The sequence below is a fragment of the Bufo bufo genome, chromosome 2 (assembly GCF_905171765.1).
Source record: "Bufo bufo chromosome 2, aBufBuf1.1, whole genome shotgun sequence".
Classification (NCBI taxonomy): Eukaryota; Metazoa; Chordata; class Amphibia; order Anura; family Bufonidae; genus Bufo; species Bufo bufo.
In genome coordinates this window covers 586,868,249-586,877,801 of record NC_053390.1, presented here as the reverse complement: position 1 = coordinate 586,877,801, position 9,553 = coordinate 586,868,249, and positions in this window count along the sequence as shown.

Sequence of the window (9,553 nt, the reverse complement as noted above, 5' to 3'; positions counted from 1 at the left end):
GGGAGATTTTTGTACAGTGTTAAGTGAATAGACACTCTTTCCCAAATGAAAACCACCAGAGCAAGCTCTGTGTAGACATGGTGCATGGAATGCTAGGAGGCTTTAGCTCTGAAGAATGCACTACTGCAAATGCAGACTAAAATGCAGACTCCAGTTTATGGTAGTACAAGAAAGATAATCTGATCTGTCTGTAATTGTATTTAAGTCTCAATACTGTCTCAACGGGCAACATTTGACATTATAATGTCATAGGAAGGCTCTAAATAGAAATGCTTGACTCATCTGGCCTTTTTTTCTGGGTTTGCCATCTGTTTATATTATCCTTTGCATTTCCCCATTTCTTCCATTACTCCAGTGAAGATATAAAACTGTTAAGCCTGCATTCATCAATGGAGTTGCTCACCATTGATCACATATGAATTCATTGAACCTGATCCATTGTCAGATATCCACCACACCCCATATATTCAGAAACACTACAGATATCAGCTGTTGACTGGCTCATGCAGCCTTAGATCTACTCCCCTACTTTTAAGATAGCCTGCCCATTGCACAAAGCAAGCACTTGTTACCTTTGTCTCAACCCTATCTCCTGATAGATTGTAAACTCTTGCGAGCAGGGCCCTCATTCCTCTTGTTTTAATTGTTGACTTGTTGTGTTGCTATGTTATTTATGACTCTGTTTGTACTTTAACCCTCTGAGTGTAAAGCGCTGCTGGATATGTTGGCACCAGGGGCAGATTGGCCATAGACCTTGCAGGGAAATTTCCCGGTGGGCCGATGCCCAGGGGGCCACCTGAACCCTCCTCACGGTGACCAGTGGAAGTTTTTGGGGATGTATTTTGTGCTGCTGACAGTATTTTGTTATGGACTGTGGTATTTGGCTCTGTTGGGGTGGTATAATGTGCCACAATATGGTATTGCTGGCCCTGCCTTTCATTAATTTGGACCCAACTATAAAAGGGTCCACTTTTAGTATTTTTTCCAGGGCCACTTTAAGTTCCCAGTCCGCCCCTGGTTGGCACTATAGTAAATAAATATTATTATATATTGAGTCCTTAGCTATGCTCAAAGTATTTGGCCCATAACAGTTACCTCTACATGTACTTCTACTCACCATACAGTAAGATTTATTGATTTATCTACTATCTATGGTTATGTTGGATTGTAGATGTTCATGATGATCTTTTTTAGGCTGTTTAACTTGGTGGTGGTACTTTTTGACTCCATATCTCCATATTAGACACTGCCTATCATAGGCCTAGGAGATTTTTATTCTTTTTGTCCCCGGTTTTTTGCCCAGTAATCTAATATCAATAAATCAACAACTATGGGAATGTAGAGTGTAGATCAAAATAACTTCAGAAGAATGTACCGTATTTTTCGCCCTATAAGACGCACCGGCCTATAAGACGCACCTAGGTTTTTGAGGAGGAAAATAAGAAAAAAAATATTTTTAACCAAAAGGTGTGCTTTTGGTGGGTTTTGAACTAATTGTGGTCTGTGGATGGCACTGTTATGGGGGATCTGTGGATGGTGCACTGTTATGGGGGATCTGTGGGTGACACTTATGGGGGATCTGTGGGTGACACTTATGGGGGATCTGTGGGTGACACTTATGGGGGATCTGTGGGTGACACTTATGGGGGATCTGTGGGTGACACTTATGGGGGATCTCTGGGTGACACTTATGGGGGATCTCTGGGTGACACTTATGGGGGATCTCTGGGTGACACTTATGGGGGATCTCTGGATGGCACTGTTATGAGGATCTGTGTATGACAGTTATGGGGGGGATCTGTGGATGACACATATATAGCATCTTATGCTATGTGTCATCCACAGATCCCTCCATAAGTGTCCCTGTAGTGAATGACCCTCAATACACGCTGGGGGCCGGCATCTGCTTTTATAATGACAGCGGGGCCCGTGCAGTGACTGTATTCTACTACACGGGCCCCGCTCACTGTATGATCCTATGTCTAATAGTTAATTGTAATTGTATGTAATCAGGAGCGCTGTGTATTGCCGGTACTTACAACTAGAAGCGGTAGGTAGCAGAGAGGAGGGAGGAGGGAGAAGGCAGGCCGGGAGGACGGGCGCTGGCAGCGTGAGTCATACGTCATGCGTCCACGCCGCCTGCTTCATTCATTCATAAAGTGGGCGGCGCAGACGCATGACGTATGACTCACGCTGCCAGCTTCCGTCCTCCCGGCCTGCCTCCTCCCTCCTCTCTGCTACCTACCGCTTCTAGTTGTAAGTACCGGCAATACACAGCGCTCCTGATTACATACAATTACGGTAACTATTAGACATAGGATCATACAGTGAGCGGGGCCCGTGTAGTAGAACACAGTCACTGCACGGGCCCCGCTGTCATTATAAAAGCAGATGCCGGCCCCCAGTCCCGCCTCCCTCACAGCTGATACACCCGCCACACGGCATCGCGGCGGGTGTATCATTGAAAACCCGACAAAATCGGCAGCATTCGCCGTATAAGACGCACTGCTATTTTCCCCCCACTTTTGGGGGGGAAAAAGTGCGTCTTATACGGCGAAAAATACGGTACTTTACAAAAAGATTTCTTGAAGAACAATTGCATAATAATTTCTAAATGTATTTTTAACAACAGTGTTTTTTTCTGCATTTTCTTAACAAATGTCTGCTTAGGAAATATATTCCCTTGGAGAAAGCACACATCAAAGTGTATACTGTACAAATGGTGTTTGACGCATACTTGGAACTGATTATTAAAACAGATGTCTTGAGTTAAGGCTGAGGAGCAGTTTGAAGCAATTCTAATAGTGTCTATGAATGAACTGCAATATGTGCTTCCTACACATAATAACACTGAATAACATCTCATTCCAAAGTTGAGGAATTTGAAATACGACAGTACCATTTTACACAAATTGTTGTTGGTGACCCCCCTAGCCTGAGAGAGCAAAGAACCTGAGAAATGTATGTTTTTACTTTGCATATGGTGTGCTTTCTTATCAAGCAACCAAATATAAGATCACATACTGTATGTAACATTAAAATAATGTTGGGAAAAGGAATCAAAATGTACAAATCAATATCTCCAAGAAACTGGCAAGTATATAAGTATATATTCTGCATTATAACATATTTCAGGTAGACTTTTTGAAGAATCTGTGTTCAGTTTACTTTAATGCTTTGTACTTTATTTAGAATTTGGGAATGTTTGAATTCATTTTTATGTATTACTATTATCTTTTTTTTTTTCTTAAGTTTTTTTTTAACCTTTTTTTATCATTTATTTATTATCCTGTGTCTATTCTCTTTGTATAGATCTCACATAACAATAATCTAACTGACCCTAACCATTACATATCTATTGATAGTAATCTGCAGCTATACCGTAGGACAGAGATCCACAACCTATGGCGCTCCAGCTGCTGTGAAACCACAAATCCCAGCATGCACACTTACTTGGCTTTTCTTGTAACTCCCACCAAAGTGAAAAGAGGCTTCTGGGAGTTGTAGTTTCAGAACAGCTGGAGTGCTGGAGGTTGCTGATCCTTGCTGTAGGAATATAGAGAGAACACAGTTCATGTCTGTGACGGTATCATCTGTGTCACCGTCTAGTATTCCCTTCTTCCCATGAAATAGCACAGCCAAATAATCCACAGAGCAATAAATCTCTATTATCGCTGGTATCGCCAGTATCGCTGGTATCGCCCTATAAGTCCATACATGAGCCAAAGCTGAATGCTGGTAAACGTTTACTGGAAGCACACAGGCACTCAAACATACCATTTCTTTTATCCCCTGCTCCCATGCAAGGGAGACACCCACAAATTACATACATTAACCCATAACACAAAGGTTACAACCCACATAACATCCACCCCTCTGCCTGTGATATAATTATGGTACACAATGGTTAACATAATTATCCAAGGCAGGACAATACACAATGTCCTCTGTCCTGGAGACAACCGAGGTGTAATTCTATTATCTCTCAGGACAAAGGGAAATCGCCAATACACACGGGGAGACAATAGGACAGACATCACTTACTCAAATACACAATGTCCCACCCTTACAATACACATAGACATTTAACACATGGAATTCAAAAGTTAGTAAAAGTCTCTTTGGCCTGGCTGTACTCATGGCTTTTCTGTCCAAAACCGGTTCTACACAGTATTTTGTCCTGGAGACAATTGACAAGTGATCCACTTATCTCCCAAGGACAGAGGCAAGACTCCATTAGCCACATGGTAGCAAAAGACAGCAAAATACATGAAATTATATAACTATGCAGCTATTGCATAAAACTGGTGCATTCAACATGGGACCGTAATCACATGGTAAGAGGCTGGCAAGTAGTCCTCTCCAAGTACTCGTGGCAAACTCACAAGAGGGGAGTTTGTCACAATGTCCTATTAGCTAACCTATACTTCCAATATGCCTCTCCCAGCAGGCTACCTCCTTGGTGCATGTGGTCTCTCATATGAGCTACAGTATCTAACCCAGAGTGGAATTGCATAAATTGACAGAAAAGAAGAAAGCAGGTATTGACATACACTCGTCTGGAAGTTGAGTGACAGTTTGACAGCTCTCTATAGATTTCAAAATATCTGACTATGGTTACAATTACCTGGACTTAGTTACTTGAGGAATTACTGTGCTGTGCCAACTAAAAGAACAGGAATTTTCATGAGCACTTGTAAGATTTTGTCTTTTGTGCAAAGATCCTCTTTAATAAAAAAGACACAATGTGAAGCATTCCACAAAGGCGTTACATCATGGAATGAAGTAAAGAAAAAAAAGACAAGTTAACATATGATCCATCTTTGCTGCCATTCAAGAAAATATCAACACTCATGTCGCTGCTATCAGATATTCCCAAAGTAAAACATTGCAACACAGTGATGAGATTATAATGATCTCTTTCCTGGACATCAACCGTAAACATTAAGCCCATAAACAAAACTTAGCAACATACATCCGATTAAATGCAGTATTTCTATGTATATCCAAGAGGTAAAGAACATTAATTCACTCACTGACAGCACTTCATGCCTCGGGTTTCATAAAGCGTGATTCAATATCTTGTGGATTGCTCAAACTTTATCCTGAAAGATGTTAGAGCTTTTCCTTCGGTGGGTTATGATCCATTTGTTTCGTTATGCTTTTTGGGTTTTCATCAAAATCTGCACAATAATAGAATTGAGCTCTCTCAACATTATCTTCATACAAGTCTGTATTTAATGGTGAACATATGTAAACTGGAAAGTCTAATTCTCGCTATAAAGGACCAAACTGGAATATTCTGTAACTTATATGAGAATAGTTACAATTTATCATTTGCAATAAAAGTTCTTGATCTGCTTCACAGGTACTTAGCATCACTTGCTTTAGTTACAAGTTGGCAGTATAGGTGAGTCTGTAGATATATGGCTCTTCAATAGACTGAGTCATCTGCTCTAATTGCATTGCAGTGTACTGTCTGTGTCATTTCATATGAGAAACCAACGCTGTAAAATTACACTGTATTTCTGTCTGAAATAATAAAAAATCTCTCTAATTGCTTAAAGTAACAAATTATGTTAAACTCACCTGTTTCTCCAGTGCCATAATCGGCAGCGTTGGTGCTCCTGCCCCTGCTTGTTTTTGTGCTGATATATGACATGTGACTGCTGCAGCCAATCCCTGTCCTCAGTAGTAGACCTCTGAGGATGGCAGTTGGTGTAGCAGTCAAGCGCAGTAGACAAATACATTACTGTGCATGTCACTGGCACCAGTTGTTATTTCGGGCAATTGGAGGGCTTGTTCAAAATGTTTTATTATCTTGAACAGCCCATTTAAAAGAGAATCAAATTAGGATCAGATATGCTAAGATACATGGCAAAATGAAGATCCCACTGGTGAAGTCTGTGAAGTTTGTCGCTGACTTCCATACTAAAAGGTCTATTGTAAGCAAAGGACCGTTTAAATCAATGACAATGTGCTTAGAATATGGCATGTTGAATTTTCAGAAATCTATGATCCTTTTCAAGGGGGTGTAAGTGCCAGCAATGATCACAGACTTTACCATATCAGAAGCATCAGTGGCATGTAATAAGTTTATTTTGACTGGATCTCTCATGTGTGGTTTTATGTGACATGTTATCTAAAATCTTGTCCCTTTTTTTCACAGCGGAATTGACTTTCAGGAATATATATATTATATTTGGGACATTTTATTGGCTACCTTATATTCTGCATAATCTCAGCTATGGGAGGAGTTAATGATGTGACATCAGTTCCTTTGTATCCATTTGTTTCTATATAAGGTACAATGGTAGGATGTATGTACAGTACAGACCAAAAGTTTGGACACACCTTCTCATTCAAAGAGTTTTCTTTATTTTCATGACTATGAAGGCATCAAAACTATGAATTAACACATGTGGAATTATATACATGACAAACAAGTGTGAAACAACTGAAAATATGTCATATTCTAGGTTCTTTAAAGTAGCCACCTTTTGCTTTGATTACTGCTTTGCACACTCTTGGCATTCTCTTGATGAGCTTCAAGAGGTAGTCCCCTGAAATGGTCTTCCAACAGTCTTGAAGGAGTTCCCAGAGATGCTTAGCACTTGTTGGCCCTTTTGCCTTCACTCTGCGGTCCAGCTCACCCCAAACCATCTCGATTGGGTTCAGGTCCGGTGACTGTGGAGGCCAGGTTATCTGGCGCAGCACCCCATCACTCTCCTTCATGGTCAAATAGCCCTTACTTTCAAAGTTTTCCCAATTTTTCGGCTGACTGACTGACCTTCATTTCTTAAAGTAATGATGGCCACTCGTTTTTCTTTACTTAGCTGCTTTTTTCTTGCCATAATACAAATTCTAACAGTCTATTCAGTAGGACTATTAGCTGTGTATCCACCTGACTTCTCCTCAACGCAACTGATGGTCCCAACCCCATTTATAAGGCAAGAAATCCCACTTATTAAACCTGACAGGGCACACCTGTGACGTGAAAACCATTTCAGGAGACTACCTCTTGAAGCTCATCGAGAGAATGCCAAGAGTGTGCAAAGCAGTAATCAAAGCAAAAGGTGGCTACTTTGAAGAACCTAGAATATGACATATTTTCAGTTGTTTCACACTTGTTTGTTATGTATATAATTCCACATGTGTTAATTCATAGTTTTGATGCCTTCAGTGTGAATCCACAAGTTTCATAGTCATGAAAATAAAGAAAACTCTTTGAATGAGAAGGTGTGTCCAAACTTTTGGTCTGTACTGTATATATACAAACTAAGAAGACAGGTTGGCATTAGCAGGAGGTGCTTCAAACCCACATGCAGTTGTGCATATATATAGGGGAGCAAATCCTGCACTTGTGTCCCGTTGCTAATGGCAATCCCCAGCAATATGCATACAATGGAGGATGCCCGCGGCGAACCACAAGTACCACAATAGACATCCTACACAAGGTAACAAGTGCGGATGTAATAATTAATATAACAATATAACAAAACAATAACAAACACAGGTGCACTTTGCAGTAATACTAAATCCTCAAACTGATTTTAAAATTGAGAGATTAGTCAACATGTCCTACGGTGTAGAACATGTCTAAGCCCGGACACCGCGACAAGGTTTCTCAAGTAGCCCGGGACCCTACACTCTCCTACCTGAGCCATATGGGCGATACCAGGAGCCAGTGGGCAAATTACAGGAGCATAAGGCCGACTCACAAACAACTCACCAGTTACCTCCAGCATGTGGCCATGCTTGCAATGGGAGGAGGGAGGAGTCTGTGAGTCCCACTCAAGACTTGCTGATATGTCCCAGGCCTCACAGGTGCACCATAATGTGACCTGTAGATGGAAAACAGGCACATTTAAATAGGAGTTTATACACCTCCAGGAATCTGTATATACAAACTAAGAAGACAGGTTGGCATTAGCAGGAGGTGCTTCAAACCCACATGCAGTTGTGCATATATATAGGGGAGCAAATCCTGCACTTGTGGCCCGTTGCTAATGGCAATCCCCAGCAATATGCATACAATGGAGGATGCCCGCGGCGAACCACAAGTACCACAATAGACATCCTACACAAGGTAACAAGTGCGGATGTAATAATTAATATAACAATATAACAAAACAATAACAAACACAGGTGCACTCTGCAGTAATACTAAATCCTCAAACTGATTTTAAAATTGAGAGATTAGTCAACATGTCCTACGGTGTAGAACATGTCTAAGCCCGGACACCGCGACAAGGTTTCTCAAGTAGCCCGGGCTATATATATGCACAACTGCATGTGGGTTTGAAGCACCTCCTGCTAATGCCAACCTGTCTTCTTAGTTTGTATATACATATTCCTGGAGGTATATAAACTCCTATTTAAATGTGCCTGTTTTCCATCTACAGGTCACATTATGGTGCACCTGTGAGGCCTGGGACATATCAGCAAGTCTTGAGTGGGACTCACAGACTCCTCCCTCCTCCTATTGCAAGCATGGCCACATGCTGGAGGTAACTGGTGAGTTGTTTGTGAGTCGGCCTTATGCTCCTGTAATTTGCCCACTGGCTCCTGGTATCGCCCATATGGCTCAGGTAGGAGAGTGTAGGGTCCCGGGCTACTTGAGAAACCTTGTCGCGGTGTCCAGGCTTAGACATGTTCTACACCGTAGGACATGTTGACTAATCTCTCAATTTTAAAATCAGTTTGAGGATTTAGTATTACTGCAGAGTGCACCTGTGTTTGTTATTGTTTTGTTATATTGTTATATTAATTATTACATCCGCACTTGTTACCTTGTGTAGGATGTCTATTGTGGTACTTGTGGTTCGCCGCGGACATCCTCCATTGTATGCATATTGCTGGGGATTGCCATTAGCAACGGGCCACAAGTGCAGGATCTGCTACCCTATATATATGCACAACTGCATGTGGGTTTGAAGCACCTCCTGCTAATGCCAACCTGTCTTCTTAGTTTGTATATACAGATTCCTGGAGGTGTATAAACTCCTATTTAAATGTGCCTGTTTTCCATCTACAGGTCACATTATGGTGCACCTGTGAGGCCTGGGACATATCAGCAAGTCTTGAGTGGGACTCACAGACTCCTCCCTCCTCCCATTGCAAGCATGGCCACATGCTGGAGGTAACTGGTGAGTTGTTTGTGAGTCGGCCTTATGCTCCTGTAATTTGCCCACTGGCTCCTGTAATTTGCCCACTGATTCCTATATATATGGCTCAGGTAGGAGAGTGTAGGGTCCCGGGCTACTTGAGAAACCTTGTCGCGGTGTCCGGGCTTAGACATGTTCTACACCGTAGGACATGTTGACTAATCTCTCAATTTTAAAATCAGTTTGAGGATTTAGTATTACTGCAGAGTGCACCTGTGTTTGTTATTGTTTTGTTATACTGTACTGTATATAGTCTGATTAAAGCACTTATGTGCTGAAACACGTCACTATGCTGTAATATGTGACAGAATAAATTCAGCATTCAATATATCTACAGTGCGAGTGACGGTCTCTCCTTTATATATTGCTTATTGGGATTCCTGCTC